Source organism: Adiantum capillus-veneris, chromosome 26, assembly GCF_014529385.1.
Source record: "Adiantum capillus-veneris isolate H3 chromosome 26, ASM1452938v2, whole genome shotgun sequence".
NCBI classification, from domain to species: Eukaryota; Viridiplantae; Streptophyta; class Polypodiopsida; order Polypodiales; family Pteridaceae; genus Adiantum; species Adiantum capillus-veneris.
This window is the reverse complement of record NC_140956.1, coordinates 125,463,676-125,481,763: the sequence shown is the minus strand read 5'-3', so window position 1 is coordinate 125,481,763 and position 18,088 is coordinate 125,463,676.

The window sequence follows — 18,088 nt, the reverse complement described above, 5'->3', positions numbered from 1 at the left end:
GAACAAGCTACTTTGCAACATGGACTTCGTGACCCAAGCAAGATTGGACACAAGTTCACACAGGATTCTTTGAAGGAGTTAAAGGTTGGTTGCGAGGACAGTTTGACAAAAGTTGAAAAGATATGCTTTGAAGACATGCTTGCCAAACACGGAAAAGCTTTTGCATTTGAGCCTTATCAGATAGGGTGTGTTGATCCATCCATTGTTGCTCCTATGGTGATCTTCACTATCCCTCATGTACCTTGGAACTTGAGACCTATTCCTGCTCTAAAGGCTCATTTGCCAAAACTCATTGAGTTGCTTAATGAAAAGATCAATATGGGTATCTTGGAGCCTTCTTGTGCTCCGTATTCAAACAGGTGGTTCACAGTTCCGAAGAAAAATGGTTCTTTACGCTTTATTCAAGATATGCAACCTGTAAATAAGGTGACAATCAGAAATGTGGGTATAGGGCCAATTGTCGATGAGCTTGCAGAGGCATTTACAGGAAGGGCAATATATTCTATGGGAGATTTGTACTCATGGTATGATCAGTTCCAACTAGCAATGGAAAGCAGGGACTTGACTACCATGAGGACACCCTTGGGTTTAGTAAGGATGTGCACCTTACCTCAGGGGGCAACAAATTCAGTTGCACACATGATGAATGGTATGAACAAAGTCCTACATGACTTCGTACCGCAAACTACAATGCCTTTCCTTGATGATGTGCCAATCAAAGGATGTGATGTAAGTGATAAAGATGTGGATCTAGACTCGAGAGGGTGCTGAAAGTATGCGGCAAACCATATCAATGATTGTGATAATATCTTGTCAAGGTTGGAAGAGGTGAACCTTACCTTGTCTAGCCAAAAGTCAGTGTTTGGTGTGAGCCAAGTTTTTATTGTGGGACATATCTGTGGGCCATATGGTAAAAGGCCTTGTCCTGCAAAGATTGATGTAATTCAAAGAATGAAAGAGACATGTATTAATGTAACTGAGGTTCGAAGGTTCTTAGGTGCATGTGTGTTCTACGTTATCTGGATTCCACATTATGCGCATGTGGCAGAACCAATGGGAAGAAATACATACACATGCCATGAGGAAATTAAAGAAGTTATTGCGTATGTCTCCAACTTTGAGGAAAGCAAACTATGAATGTGGAAGATATGTAATTGTGGTAGTGGATACTAGCCCCACAGGAATTGGATGGGCGATTGGGCAAGATAATGATGATGGCAAGCGATATGTAGTGAGATTTGGAGCAAAAGTCCTAAGTGCTCATCAACGCAACTATCCACAGGTAAAAAGAGAGTTATGGGGAGTAGTCATAGCTTTGAAATGTGACAAAGAGTATTTGATAGGAGAAAATGTAATAGTGGAGACTGATTGTCTACCCCTTCTTGGAATGATCACAAGCTGCTCAACTCCCGACATTGCTATGTTCAGATGGATTGCCTACATAAAGTCCTTAAATCCAGAATTTAAGCATATTGTAGGGAAAGATAATCCAATTGTAGATATTCTTTCAAGAGCAAGGTATGAAAAAGAAGAAGACATGGTTATCGAGGGTGATGATGTAGGCACACAGTTCTATAGTATCTCTCATGCCAAGGGTGATCATGTTTGCCTGTCAAATGCACTTGAGTCATTTACAGAGGACCTATATCAAGGTGACTGGTTGCTCATTGGACGCTATTTGAGCACTTTGACAAGGCAAGAAGGCTGGACTAATCAAGAGTTCAAAAGAATATGGAGAAAGGCCTATGGATACTTTTTGAAAGATGGGTACTTATGGAAGCATCCAAAACAAAGAAATGGAATGCCGATGAGATTCGTGAATGATAAGGATGCTCAAAATGAGCTTTTGAAAAAGTTTCATAAGAGTCTTTATGTTGAACATAGAGGTGTATGAGCCACCTTTACTAAAATGAAAGAGAGGTATTGGTGGAAAGGTATGTATAAAGATGTATCTCACTTTGTGGAGTCTCCATGGAGTCCTGTGAAACCTGTCAAATGTATTCAAATGTACGTCATTGTGATGGGTCGCACCCTACTTACCCATTGGCCATGCATTACAAGTGGGTAGTAGATCTGGTTACAATGCCATTGGGCTTATGGCAAATGAGATACATAGTCCTCGCACGAGAAGACTTAACCAACCAAGTTGAAGGTCATGCTCTAAGAATGAAAATCATGGAAGGGATATGTAAGTTCCTCTTGGATGATGTAATTAGCCATTATGACTGTGTTGGGAAAATAACAGCAGACAGGGGTGAGTTGGATGTTGACATAGCAAGGGAGTTTTTCTCTAGGTTGGGCTTTAAACTTGCACTCACTACTGCATATAATCCTGAGGGAAATGGAAAATCAGAGCGTGGGCATCCTCCTATCATTAAAGCTTTAGCTAAGGCTTGCAAAGGTAGAATGGGAGAGTGGCCTAGGTTATTGCCTTATGCTTTATGGTCTGATCGTACAACTCATAGCTCAGTTATTGATTATATGCCTTTTGAGTTGATGTATGGTCAGAAACCTATAATGCCAATTGAGGATGTAATTCCCACATGGAATGTATTGCCTTGGGAAGATGGAATGAGTAGGGAAGACCTTCTTGCTTTGCGCATACAACAGTTAGAAAGAAGGCCCCAAGATATTGAGATGCAGTAGCACGATTGAAAGATGCAAGGTTAAAGAATAAGAACAAACTTGATAAGAGGCATAGGCTCAGACCTAAAGCTATTGAGGAAGGTGATTGGGTGTTGGTGTATGACAGTAGTCTTGAAAACCAACATTCAACAATAAGAAAGCTTTCAAAGAGATGGTTTGGTCCTTATGTGGTTCAGCATGTACATGGGAATGCGACTTATACCTTGCATGAATTAGATGGGACAAAAATGAAGATTCCCATCGCAAGGCAAAGAATTAAGTTATTCAAAAGAAGAGGTGATACAGATCCCTTTGATTCACAGGGAAGTTAGAATGAAGGCTGTGATGAAAATTTTATGGATGTGGATGAAGAACAAGAGGATGATGCACTAGATTTTGTTGCAAGCGATGATGGAATCGACATTTATGTGGACTTAAATGAAGACTGAACCTGCAAAAGATATCTGTGGCACATGCTGGAGGATGTGCAGGTTTAGAGGGGGTGGATGTCGTGCCATGGCACGTTCATAATGTGAAATTAAAAGATCTACCTCACTCTTAACGTTTATGATGTGTGGGACCAAATGCTACAATGTACATAGTGTGATATATGCGAAAATGAATGTCACGGTTGCAGTCGTGTACATACCTTGCCGGGCGGGTGAGGCCCTACACGTGGTGCCATGGAATGCTTTTTCACATAATTATATGCCTAATTTGCTTTAGGAATGCACAAATGTCAAGTGTTTCGAAGTGGCACGCTCATTTTGCTTAGAAAGTTCAATGCGGGCAATCTCAGCCAAAAATAGCAGGTTTCGTTCGCTGGCGTAAAAGACGTGTCCAAAGTGCTTACCAAGTGGGAAAATGAGGTTCAACATGAAATTTGAGCCCAATGGGGTTTTTTCACAATTTTATGGACTTTTCCCAACTGGGTTGGGCTTTTTTCGGACAAAAAAGCCTTTTTTGGGCCAAAAATGGCTAAAATGGCCTTAAAATGGTCAAAAATAGCCTAAACATAGCTCAAAATGCCACATCAACGACGGTGGAATTATTTCTTAAGCTGTGTGGAAAATTTTAGAGCCAAGAATGAGCTCATTTGGACATATGATCAAGGAGATATAGCTATTCCTTTACAGGGTGCTAGTGCAGTCCCGTTCTGCTTCCACTACATGGTTGAGGCTGTGAGGCCTCCAATTAGGGTTTCCCCTCCTCAAATAACTACTTGGGCTTCTCCAATGAATTATTGAAGCTTCCATGAAATGGTCACAACGAAGAATTGAAGCGTATATTTAGGGTTTTTAACAGGTTGAATGAGCACTGCATCTGTGCAATTGGGAGCAAGGCTACACCTAATCTTCACACACACAAGAGTTTTGAGTTAGTATTGGTTCTTTTTCAAACTGGAGCTTTCATGTCTGGAGTTTTGTTCTTTTTTAGTGTGTTTTTAGCTTCAAATCATCTACGCCTTGCTTGATTTTGCTACGAATCCTCACAGTCAGAGGCCCACTGCCTTCCTAGTCGCACTGCGCACTTCTTGACACCGCCTCGTAGTCGTCGAGGCTCATTACCTTCCCCTTATTTTCCCGCCCCCACACCAGCCACAACATCGCCCTCTACTCCAGGTTTTACTTGACTATCGACCGTTCCTGGCTACATACCACTCGCTACTCCTCCAGGAATCACCCCAATCGACACTCCTCGCTTCGGGGTCCAGACTCCAATGGAGACACCTGTCGTCCTTACCCCATCGAGATGCCACTCAAGACCCTTGTCAAGACACCCAAGTTCATGCTCCATAGGCGAGAGGGCTTGCCGTACTTGATCGATATCAGCAGCAGCATCATCTTGGATGACAACGGCAAGAAGGTGATCTCGTGCATGCACATACTTTTCTCTCAAGTGTTTTGACAGTACATACTAAACACCTGGAGTGAAGTTCCACATAAAAGACAGAGTCATCAACATGCTACATGATGAGTTTCCCATGTCAAATTAGGATGAGTGCTTCAATGAAGACCTGATGAAGGTGAGAATGTGCGAGTACTGCAAGCACAAGCATTCTGAAATGCAAAAAGCAATAAAGCATAGATGGAACAGGCCAGATTGGCTAGCCAAAGAAGATTGGAAGAATGCAAAGCGAGCAGCGTGCGAGAATCCTGACAAGCGGAAGCAACAAAAGGAGGCAGCCAGAGTGCAAGTAGAGGCAGAGAGCTCCCAATACTTGGGGAGCGGTGGATGGGCATCATTTCAGGCCAACTTTGTAAGCGTTTTTGCATTGAGCTTTAGGTTTGGTAGTTATGGATATTTGTCCTTTTAAATTCTAACATAACGTATCCTTTGTATGTTTAGAATAGTGGTCAATGACAAGATGTGACGACCCCACACCGTACGAGCGCGACTATGCAGGCAAAAAGGGCTTAAACACCCTTATGGACGTTCTCAGTTCTCGTTCCGGCTTGGTTAGTATTTGATTTTACTCTTTTATATTTGTTGTATTTCAATAATAAGCTAAAAAATAGATTGTTTTGTAATTATATGTTTATACTTACAGAAAGTCTTATTTTTTATTTTGCAGAATCCGATAGATACGTTGCTTGGACGCGATGAGACGTTAGATTAGGCGACGTCAATCTAGTCGTAGCCAGATAGCACTAGTTTTCTTTTGTCATAGCATATACATAATGAGATTACGTATGTACGTCATTTTTGTAACTATTGGTCAACGATGTATTTTCTCAATAATGAAAATTGTGTTGTAATTATTACATTTTGGTCAAAGCTTAACAATCAAGTGATTTTTTCTATGATGTGTATAATTTTGTTACTTTTGTCAATTCGCTTTCGTAGAGATACTTTTGTCAGTTTTGCATCTTTATTCTGGAAACTTTATGTTCAATATGGTTGATGGGTGGCAAGGCAATGGATGTCTTGCCACCCAAAAAAATTTATTCTCGGGCATCGCTATAGACGTCTCTATTTTTTGTCCTGCAGCGTCTCTATTTGCGTCGCTAGATTGAAAGTGCAGAGTCGCTATATGCATTTTGATAAGTGTCTCTATATGCATCACTATATAGAAACTTATATAGCGATAAATATTGCAACGTCTTCTTTGCAAGGTTTTTAGTGGCGCTTATAGTGACATCGGGGGAAAAATATCCCCGTATATTTTTGTCGCTACTGTTGTCACAAGTGTGAGGAACTTCTTGTAGTGACACAGTCATACATTGCGCATAAAACTGCATCTGAATGTGTAAAGATCCGAAAGTCTCATCCTAAAGCATCATTTCCCCATAGAGTATTCATATGCTTGATTCCGACAACAGACGAGAGAGTTACAAGCTTTCGAAGTTGGGATATCTCTCAAGAGCTCCAAAAAAGCTAGTCTCTGTTAGCCAAAAAATTGTGCAAGGAATTGCAGCTATTACAAAGGGGGATTTTTTTTCTCTTATCCCAAAGGATTTTCTCTCTCCTCTTAGCCGACATGGTTATCTCCTTGGGCACCTTTTATTTGGTCCAATTTTGGCCTTTTTCGGGTGAAAAATGAGCTGTCGGTGATTATTTGACCGAGGAATGGGGTGGGGGCAAGTGTCCGAAGACCAAAAATGTGTTTAGGCGCCTATCAGTTAATAGCACCGTAATCATCAGTTAATTGGTTAACGCTTGAATACAACTTAGTCCTTACGCCAAGGCAGGCTGTTAACAGCACCGTTGCTTGGATCAACTGCTTACTAGGAGTTTACGCTCCCATTTTACAGAATTAACCGGGCCGTTAACGACACCGAACTTAAAAGAATGTTAATTCAATCTCTATATGATGGCGGTTGTGGAAATGTCCTCCTGTCGCTTTATACTGTCTTTGAATTATCTGCTTCAATTACCTTGCGTATTCTGCAAGTTTCAATTCAGTTCACTGCCTGGATCATCAAGTTTCAGTAGTTATCAATTATCATGTTGTGTGCACTTGCACTGCCTTATCTACCATTCATGAGCCTCAACTTCTCCTTTACTCAACTTGCTCTGATTCCCTTAACCCTTGCTGGCCTGCCTTGTGCTTTCCTTCTTCTTCTTTAATTAGGTCAATTCCTTTGTTTATGATGAGGAAGAGCCCCTTGATTTTTCTTCACAACGCGAGAGAGAGATAGCCATATTCTTCTTCAAATCTTCCCTTGTCGGCTTGCTAGCCAAGGTCTGCTTACTCTCGAGTGAGAGAGTTTCTTCTTCCTTTACTAATCGAGTAACCTTGCTTGTTTTATTAGTCAAGGATGAGAGCGATAGAGAGCGAGAGAAGTAATCTCTTGCCTTTTGCTTCGATGGAGTTCAAGGAGAAGCCCTTGCCCCTTGGTTCGATGGAGTTCAAGGAGAATCTCCTGCCTCTTGTTGCTTTGATGGAGATTGAGAAGAAGCTCTTGCCTCTTCTTGCTTCGAAGGAGATCCCTCTTTGCTTAGCTTTGATGGCAATCAAGGAAGCTTGCTTCGATGGAGATTGAGGAGATTGACAAGAAGCTCTTTCTTAGTCTTGCTTCGATGGAGATCCCTCCTTGTTTAGCTTAACCCTCTTCCTCCCTCTTCTTGCTCGTTTCCTTCCCTAAATTCTCCCCTCTTCGTTACCCCTCCTTTTGCATGAAGTCCCTATTTATAACGTGCACCCTCCCTTAGCAATAGCGCCGGGCGCTAATGACGTGGCACAGGAACCACGACGATGATGTGGCAGGCCCGAGGTTCGACCCGCATGAAATGTCCTGGAACTAGCGCCGAATGGCTTCGCGCATGCCTGCTTGCCAAAACTCGTTTCATGGCCGGCGGCGTCCGAGCCTTCCAGCCCCCAGCGCGAGCTTATTCCCTTCCTCCTGCGTGGCTGCAGCTGCTCGCCTTGATCACGCCATTTTCTTTTGTTTTTCACACTTACTCACTTTAGGGCAGTGGGCGGCCCTTTGCTCATTGGGCGGGCGGCCTCCAACCATACCCACTTTGGTTTAGTGTCAGTGGCCTTTGGCCCTTGTTGGGCACCATATTTTACATACACGCCGACCTAGGTATTGCCAAGCATTGGGCGGCCTCTGTTTGGGTAGCCATCAGACGGACACTAGCTCACCTTCCTTGGGCGGCTTTGCTTTGGGTCGACACCCCCATTAAGCATACATATTGGCAAAGCATTTCTAGGCACCGCATTGCCAAGCACAACAACTGGTTTCTAATGACAATATCCTCATGAATTTTATTGCTCATTTTAGTGTTGCAAACCTTGTCGCAAGCCATTAAGATGCAAAAACCCTAGACTTCGTACTGCTCAAGCTATAGCTGTGTTGGAAATTTCCTGCTATGAGCAAACTCCAATACATAATTCTTGTCAGGCTCAACATATCAACCAAACCATTACTACATGACGTCTTGAAACTTGGTCAATGTCAAAAAATCCCAGATAGGACACCGACTGAGCGGATCAAACTGGTAAGGAGCCGGCCCCCGACGAATCTTTAAAGGCTAATATCTTGGCGACCAGAACTCCGATTACTAATCCGAAAAGACTGATGCGCTCCACAAAGTGAGCACTTCAGGCCCGTGCATTCATTTCAATTCTGTCAACTCAGCTACAGTTGCCCAATCCGGTACAGATCTGCAATCGACTTAAACTTCAAAGTGCCATAACTTCTTCACCGTGACTCCAATCGACGAGCCGTAAAGACAGGCCGGTAGAGCACTTCAAGCACTACAGTTCTAGATCATAAACTCACATATGTGCTCACTTCATGCATACTCCTTTCTGGCATCATTAAGGCATCAATTGGCCATTTAAAGCCGCATCTGGCATACATTAATCATTAAGGTTGGCCTGTTATCAAGCCCTGATCACTGCTCATTAAATGTGTAGGCTTCAAAGAAGCTTAGCTTGCATTTCTCTGCTCTTTTTCTCATCATGGCAGCGGAGCTGCACGACAATGCTGTAAATCCCGGCTCGGAGCTTATCACTTCGGCTATTTTGAGAAATCCTCGACCATACTTTTTCTAATTAAATCTATCAAATCATCCCACTTGCCTTTCCTCGCATGCATCCACACCCACTTTCTAAGTAAGGAACCGCTCACTTCAAATGCATGTAACTCATGATGTATGAGTCCAATTCACCGGCTATCAAGCACGACTATAAATACTTATTGAAACCACCTTTTAGAAGTCGACCAACCCGAAACTCTTGCAAATGACTAAGCAGAACCAAGCCTTTTTACATATATTTTACAAGAGCACTCTGAAAACTCAAAGCATTATGTATATCTATGTACTCAAGGCTATTGAGCAAGCTTTTTAGCATGGATTAGTGACTTTATCTTCATCCAAAAAATGCCTAACATAGCTTGCCAACCCCCCCTAGCCTGCTTGATCATCATGACAAGCAGAGCTGTCTAGGGTGAACAACTGCTGTATCTCATCCCCAAAAACCTCATCCACAGTTTCAGATGTTTCCACATTGTCTCCTTCTATTGATAGCATTTCATCAGTCACAATTGTCATCAAACGTGCCAGATACTTCTTCAATCTATAACCATTGACATGATATTTATGATGTGCACTATTTAAGTCTGCCAACCGATATGTGCCATTTTCAAATTTGTTTACAACAGTAAAAGGACCTTCCCATTTGATTTGAAATTCCTTCTAAAAGGTATTGTACAATTTACTATTGTATCGCAACACCAAATCACCCTTCTCAATTTTTTTATCCTCCACGCACTCATTGAGCTGAGCCTTCCTTGACATTTTCTCATAGTAGCTCAAAGTTAAAACTCTATCCAATTGCAAGCATTGTAAATCCAATAATCTTTTCTGCCATGCATTTGTTTGCTCCTCATCTTCCAATGACAACAACTTGAGAGCAAGAATTTCCACTTCAATTGGAAATAAAGCTTCCTTTCCATAAACCAAGTGGTAAGGGGAAAATCCTATGCTCGTTTTGATAGTAGTTTTGTAGGCCCATAACGCACAAGGCAACTCTGAATCCCAAGTCTTCCCATGTGTCTGAGTCGTCTTTGTCAAGATCTTTACCAACTCTCCATTGAACTTTTCATTAAGACCATTGCATTGTGGATAATAGGGAGAACAGTACCTATGCTGTATATTGAGCTTTTCGCATAAGAAATCAAACAGCTCCCCTCTAAATCCTAGTCGTCTATCAAAAAATAGCTCTATTGGCATACCAAATTTGCAACATATGTACTCATAAATAAATTATCCCATCTCTTTACAGGTAATTTGTTTGACAACCTTGGCTTCTGCCCATCGTGACAAATAATCCATTGTGGTCAAGATGTAAGCATTTCTTTTGTTAGTCATAGGTAAGGGTCCAATGGCATCGAGACCCCATTTCTCAAACACGTCAAAAGCTAGAATTGTCTTTCGCAATTCAGGCTTCAAAATTCTCTTTCCCTCCTTTGACAAGGCAAACATGACTTGCACCAATGATTAAGATCCCGTTGAATACTTGGCCATATGTAACCTTCTTGCAAGACCTTATGCAACATGATCTTCATAGCAAAATGACCTCCACAAGACCCCTCATGGTTTTCTTCCAGGATTTTGTAAATTTTCTCTTTCTAAGGCACACGATGCAAAACCAAATCATCTCCTTTCATGTAAAGCACATCATCAAGCATTTTATATTTCCTGGCTTTTCTTATGAGCGTATAATTTTTGGAAGACGGTAACCCTTCAGGTAAAACACCTGTCAATAGAAAATCCATTTCCTTTGATAATATTTCCCTCCCATGATATAAAGTGGCATCTGCCTTTATCACAAACACACAAGTGATCATCTCTTGGGCAGCATCATGAGATTCTTCATTTAGAGACCTCTCAATATGCTGCAAACTCAAGGCTTCAAGCTTTTTGGGCAACGCTTTCACTTTGAAGTATAAATTTTTCAGTTTAGGGTTCTTATTCTTTCATACTCCCAACACTTGCTTCACAACATCTCCTTTAATTTGCAAGCGTCTAATTTCCAATTGTAAGCAAATATGCAAACCACCTTCAAGAGCCATGTATTCTGCTTCATTGTTACCTCTGGCATCAAGTTTCAGCCCTTGCTTCCTCATAAGCTTTCCTTGTGCATCATAAATAACAATGCCTCCTGAAGCAGCTCATGACTTCTTTGATAAGAACCATCAAAGTATAACAGTGAAGCATTAGGGATGGCAAGAGTCCCGACTTCCTTCTTTCGCACCACCTCTTCTTTAACCAAAACCGGAGTATCCTTATAAGTGAGGAGATCTGTCAGGGTAGCCCGAGTACTTTCCTCCACCAAAAAGGTGAATTGGAACTCCTGAAGCTCAATAACCCATTTCATCACTGTTTTTGATATATTTGAATTATTGAACAGCTGGGGTAGCAATGAATAACTAGTGATCAGAAAGGTGAATGACTTTTGTAGCAAGTAGTGTCTGAATCGTCTGCAAGCATAAACCATACTGGTCATCACCAATTCAATCTCAAAAAAATCTCTCTCATGAGGAGTCTTCACTCTGCTAGCATAATGAACAGGCTTCATATACTGAGATTCCTTCCCCCTTTGTAATAACATAGCTCCGATAGCATCATCTCCCACTAATGGGTTAACATAAAACTCCTTTTTTCAATCAGGAGCCTGTATAATGGGGAGCGTACTCAAAACCTCTTTAACTCTATCAAAAACCTCGTCACAGTCATGAGACCATTCCAAGGGGTCATTCTTGATTGTTTTCCACAATGGATATAATAGTTGCGATGCCAAGGGTATGAAGTGAGACAGATATTTAACTTTTTGTATGAAAGTGGCCAACTATCTGGTATCTTTCGGGGATGACAGTAATAGCAAAGCCTCCACTTTCTCTGGATCTGTTTCAATTCCATTTTCTGAAATAACATGCCCAAGAAGCTTCACCCGTGGCTGTGCCAAATGACATTTTTTAGGATTGAGATGACCCCCGCATTCATCATACCTGGCAAAAGTCATTTCAAGCTTTTGAACATGCTCTTTCCTTGAACTGTATACACAGAAATCATCTATGAATCTTTTGACAAACTTCCCAAGGAACGGGGTAAGTACCCAATCTACTTTTCTTTCAAAGGCTCCTGGCCCATTTGTCAACCCAAAAGGAAGGCAGCAAAAACAGAAACAACTCCATGGGATGATAAAAGTAGTCTTTTTCCTGTCTTCAGGAGCAAGGATAATCTGAAAGTATCCTGAATACCCATCACAGATATTGTATCTCTCAAAACCAACCACTGCATCTAACAATTGATCAATAAAAGGCAAAGGGTAAGGAACTTTCTTGGTCACCACATTTAGTGGCTTGTAATGAACACAAACTCTCCAACGCCCATCTTTCTTTGGGGTGACTACTATAGGGCTCACCCATTCAGCATTATCCATTGGCACAATGAAACCTCCATCCAAAATCTTATCCACTTCTTCCTTTAAAGCATTCATATGTGCCTTACCCATCCTTCTTAATTTCTATCGTATTGGCTTTGCCCCTTCAACTAGCTCGATCTTCATAGGATCCCCAACAAAACTCCTTATTTCTTGATATGAGGTAATCAAAAGATTTGAAAACCTGTCCAACATTACTAAGTACTCCCTTCTTTCTCCTTGTGTCAAATCAGTACTCATCATATTTTGAATCAACTCTTTCTTCACTGGTAGTTCCTATTTAGGTTGCATCAACTCTTCAAGTTGCTCTAAGCGGCTTGAAGCATTTATATTTCCTGATATTTGCAACACTTCACTAATTTCTTTCTGTTCCTCATCCAACAACAAGAATGACACTTCACCCTGATCACTGGAACTTGAAGTAGTGCTACTTTCTGAGTCTTCAGAACTATGGCATCACTGGTAATTTCGGAATCATCATTCTCACTCACATCTTCAAGTGCCATAGGCTGTTTGGTAGTCATATCAAACACTCTCTTTTCACCCTTCTTGTCATACACACCGATTGTGCCCTTGCACCAATCTTGTACGGCACCAATAGCTCTCAACCAAGGTCATCCCAAAATGAGAGGAAAGGATCCCATACCATCTGGCATAACATGAAAGTTTACCATAACCTTCATGTTGAAAACTTCGACTTCCAAATTCTTGATCATTCCCATTTCACTTTGGCATGGTTTGCTAGTCGAATCTGAAACCCAGAGCTTCGGCAAGTAATGAGACCCAGTCTCTTGACACATGACTCTGTGATCACACAAATTTGAGCACCTCCATTAATGTAGGCTTCTCCCATGCCCACACCTTTGTGCCAAGCGTTCACCACAGGACAGATGTCGGGTAACTCTCCCACAGACAACACTCTGACTTGTCCATGCTTCGGCTCTTTTTCTAGATTCACTAATGACTTCCGTTTCCTTTTTTAAGTTTGGGCACCATATTCATCAACTGTCCAAAAGTACAATCTAGTTTCCTCTCAATCAGGTTTTCCTTTAAACTGTAAGTTGTTTGGCCTTCTCCCAACGATAAATTTGCCACTTCAAATCATCTAGAAGCCTCTCTTTCTCTTGGCTTTTGCATCTTGACCCTCTCTCTCCTTCCCTTTCTTTCTGCTAGGCCCTGGTGCTGCATAGCGTTCCCTCTCTCTTTTGCCTACTGGCAGCACATCTGCTTCTTTCTTTTTGACTCGCACAATGTCCACATAACCACCAGAGGTTGAGGCTTGATTTTCCTGTCCAGTACTTTGATCTCCCCGTATATCTAATGCATAATCATTAGTTCTATTAGGAATCTGCTGAGGAAGTGGAAACATATCCCCTCCCATCCTTGTTGGCTTTGGACAAAAACTGTTGATGTGACCAAGCTCACCACAATTATAACAAGTATGAATTAACCTCCTCTGCGTCTCAAAATCACCTTGTCCATGACCCACATTAGCATTAGGATGAGCTTCACATGCCTGAGCCATCCCACTACCACGTCGACGACCACGACCACGTCCACCACCAAGAACACTAAGTCATAATTCCTGCATCATGTCTTGCATATTTCGTTGCAGCTGTTTGGTATTAGCAGTCCTTTGAACAGGTTGGCCTCCAGCTGCTGCATGATTCTCCTCCTTTTGGCTACCATTATTTTACTCAGAGATTGCTTTTCCATATTCATTAAGCCTTTGAGCTTTCCATTCTTTCTCTCGGGCAATGGTGACTGCCTCCTCGAAGGTGGTGGGCTTTTTCAGCTCAATTTTGAACTTCAAACTTTCTTTTAGGTTTGCCACAAAATGGTCCTTCTTTAACATGGATGGAGGGATCTCGTCTCTCAAAGCCCGGACCCATTTATCCCATAAACGGGTGAACTGCATGACAAAATCATCAACACTTCGATTAGCCCTCTGAGTGTACCCCAGAGTTTCATGCCAAACTTCATCAGGTACTTTGATGGATCGATATTGTGCCAAGAAAGCTTGCTTCACACGATTGTTGTCCAAAACCACCCTTGGATTTTGGACCTGCATCAACTCCTCAAAATTGTGTAACCAAACTTTTGCCTCATCCTGTAAACTATATTGCAGCAACCGCAACAATATAGCTTGGTCTAGTATATTGCGCAGTAAGCAACTGACTTCCAACTTTTCAATAAACGTATGTGCATTTTCATTAGGCAATCCATGAAATTGTGGAAACTCGTCTGCCATGTTTGATTGCCACAAAAACACTTACTTGTGACGTCAAAAACTCAAGGGATGTCGATGGATCGCTCTAGTACCTAATCCACCTCACACTGGGTAACCTATTCCCCAGTGCTTGGCTTCACAAAAACTCACGACCCTCCAAAGGCTGTAATCCAATTATACAACCGTCTCAAGTATTGTCCACAATTTGCACATACGTAGGCGGTTGTCCATAAGGACCCACATCCCTTTTACATTCACTACCTGCAGAATAGACATATTTCACAGGAATTGGAGCATAGGAGCACTTGCTCCTCCGTGGGGCACCAAAACAATGTTAGCATGCAAACAAAAAAGAAAGCGAGAACCTCTATAGCCGTGCACACACCACACCATCGGAAGGAAACACCATAAAGCTGCGAAAAACACCTATGTCGAACACCTGTAAAGTCGGACGAGAAACAACCCTAACCCAAATCATGATTAAAATTGTTGAAAACCAAAACCATCAAGATGAATTTCGTGTCTTGTAGACCTCTGTAGAGTATCCATATGCTTGATTCCGACAACAGACGAGAGAGTTACAAGCTTTCAAAGTTGGGGTATCTCTTAAGAGCTCCAAATAAGCTAGTCTCTGTTAGCCAAAAAAGTGTACAGAGAATTGCAGCTATTAAAAAGGGGAGAGTTTTTGGCTCTCATCCCAGAGGATTTTCTCTCTCCTATTAGCCGACATGGTTCTCTCGTTGGGCACCTTTTAATTGGTCCAATTTTGACCTTTTTTGGGTGAAAAATGAGTTGTCGGTAATTATTTGACCAAGGAATGGGGTGGGGGCAAGTGTCCGGAGACCAAAAAGGTGGCCAGGCGCCTGTCCAAGCAGTGGGAACTGACAATGGGCACCCCCTCTCTCCCCCAATACCCACGAGCCCCATTAGCAAGGAAAGAGAATCTCCATTTGCCCCTTTGATACAACCTTAGGGGGTGCCCACTCCCCCCCTTATACCCTCCAATTTCCACTTTCTCCCTCCCATGTGGGATTACTCCATTTCCACTTGGCACCATCCTCCCACCTCCCCACTTAAGCCTATAAATTTCTTGTTTTGATCCCCACACTCAGCAATCTTGGCGGAGGCGTGGCAGGTGACTCCGAGCACCCAATGCAATGTTGTAAAGCCCGGGTCGGAGCTTATCACTTCGGCTATTTTCAAAAATTCTCGACCATACTTTTTCTAGTTAAATCTATCAAATCAGCCCACTTGTCTTTCCTCGCATGCATCCACACCCACTTTCTAAGTAAGGAACCACTCAGTTCAAATGCACGTAGCTCATGATGTATGAGCCCGATTCATCTCGATCGGCTATCAAGCACGATTGAAAATACTTATTGAAAATCACCTTTTAGAAGTTCAACCAACCCTAAACTTTTGCAAATGATTAAGCAGAACCAAACCTTTATACATATAATTTACAAAAGCACTCCGAAAACTCAAAGCATTATGTATATCTATGTACTCAAAGCTATTGAGCAAGCTTTTTAGCATGGATTAGTGACTTTATCTTCATCCAAAAAATGCCTGACAACGTATGTATTGCATCTCTCAGTGTTGGATGTTATCTTTTTTGCGGAATGCTAAAAACTTGACTTTGTTTGACTCACACACCTTTCACAGTTTCACATTGCCTTGGTCTATTATTCGAGATAAATTGATGGAGGATTGTGTGGCACTGCAAGCTCCTCAGTAGGTTCAGATAATGGATTTCATCGCCATCATGTAAACATGTAACAAAATGTGATATAGAACCAAAGATTCCGAGAGAGAGAGAGAGAGAGAGAGAGAGAGTTCAAGGAAACCTGTGGAGGTCAATATAGCACCAACGTAATATTAGAGGTGTACGTGAGATTTTAATACAGCTGAAAGTACTCGAGTCAATGTACTGCATATAATATGCCAACTTTCTGGTTTGCATGAGCACGTTCTCATTGACATTGAATTCATAAGCCGCATCAACTAAGCTCAAGACAGGACTTGTGATTTCATCACGTGTTTGAAAAGAAGGAAAAATGGAACTTTGATTTGTTATTTTTATAGACTGATTGAAAAAGGCTTAAGGGAGGGCTAAAGCCGGCCATCCCTTATTAGTTAGAGAAGCGGGTGTTTTTATTGGGTAGAAAGAAGGCTTTTTAATTGCCGATCAGCAGATCAGTTGGGTGGTCTTTTGATGAAAAGCTTTCACTTAATTATTGGTCTTCTACTGCACATCATAATTAGTTTCATTAATATCTTCATCATCGTCTAGCTAGGCATCTTCACTGTCTGTGTCATCATCATCTTCGCTGTCTGTACTGTCATCTTCTTCACTGTCTGTGTCAATATCATATTCTTCTTCTTCACTGTCTGTGTCATCGATGTCTAGTTCAGGGACATCAATGTTCAATTCTACCACTTCGTCAAGCATGTGGCAGAATTCCATCGTGCTACCCTTTCTCAGTTTTCCAGTTTCTTCGTCTAGATAGGTCAGGTCATCCATTCCATCGAAGTCGTCACTGTCTAGCATGTTTAATTGCGCTAACATTCTATAATCTATAGTACCTCTTCTCACCTTTTCCGCGCCGCGCCGGTTTTGCCGGAGCGGCCCGACGTGCTGCGGTGGTTCTGTACCATCATCAGTCGCGGCTGCAATCACCGGCTCTACAGCTGGGAAACGTGCCTGTTGATCTTGTTGGGGGGATGTTAATCCATGCCGGCTATGGCCGCGCAAGCTTTGATCATCCTGTTGATGCTGCGCTCTGTCATGCTTATTGATTGTTGGCGCCGTTGCTTGCTGAGCTGAGGGCTGCCCTGGGGAGCAGCTAGTGGCCGCGGCGCGTGGCTGCTGCTGATTGGGAACTGCCTGCGATCCTTCACCGTGTGGGGACCTCATGAGGGGCTGTGGAGCTGCTGCAGCAGCTCCCTGATTACTTGGCGCTCGTGGGACCGGCTGCGGCTGGTAAGCTGATGCTCCTCGGCTACGTGGAATGTTTTGATTGGGAGCTGCCATTTCTGGTTGGCTACTGGGCAATCCTTGGTTGGGGCTTATGGTTCCTGAAAGGCCACTTGGCCATTCTCGATTGGCAGATATCTGTCTTGGAACTTCTGTCGTTGTACGTTGGTCATTAATGGTTGTTACACCTGCAGGTTTGTGGCGTTTCGGGGTGGAGTATGCACCGTCGAAGTTGCGGTCGGCGGCCACTGCTTGTCTCTTGATCTGAAATGGAGGTTTTTCGGACTGGGCTTCACCTTTGTTCTCCCCATCGGTTTCAATACTCCCTACTTCAGAAGAAAACCTGCTATACGCAGAATGATAAGACTCGTCGTCGCTCATGGCTGTGTGCGAATTAGTGGGGGTGTGGGCTTTCGACCCTTATATCATGCTCGTGGTCCAGCCAGAAGACAAAGCACCAATAGAATTCTGAACGTCGCAGGGACAAATTACGAGAAACTAACAAGTGTTAGGATTTGAAGGCCCCCTATTCTTTCCAAAGGCCGGCAGGCACTACGCTTTCCTATAAAAGGGCACAATTTTCATTTTGCCCTTCTAATATTCGACGAAATATCACAGAAATTACAAGTCAGCAATATTTATTAGAATTTCTATTTACAGGCTTTTGTCTAGGTAAAAACATTCTCCACTACATTTTTGGAGATACATGAAGCTGACTAGACTAAAACTTCTATTTTACATACTCTTTTCCATTTTCAATGATAAAGCATGTGTTTGAACTCTAAATTAGATGGGCAAATTAATGTACTCCTCCCCTTCCATTGGTAAGTCCTTATTTTACTTTCCTTCCATATAG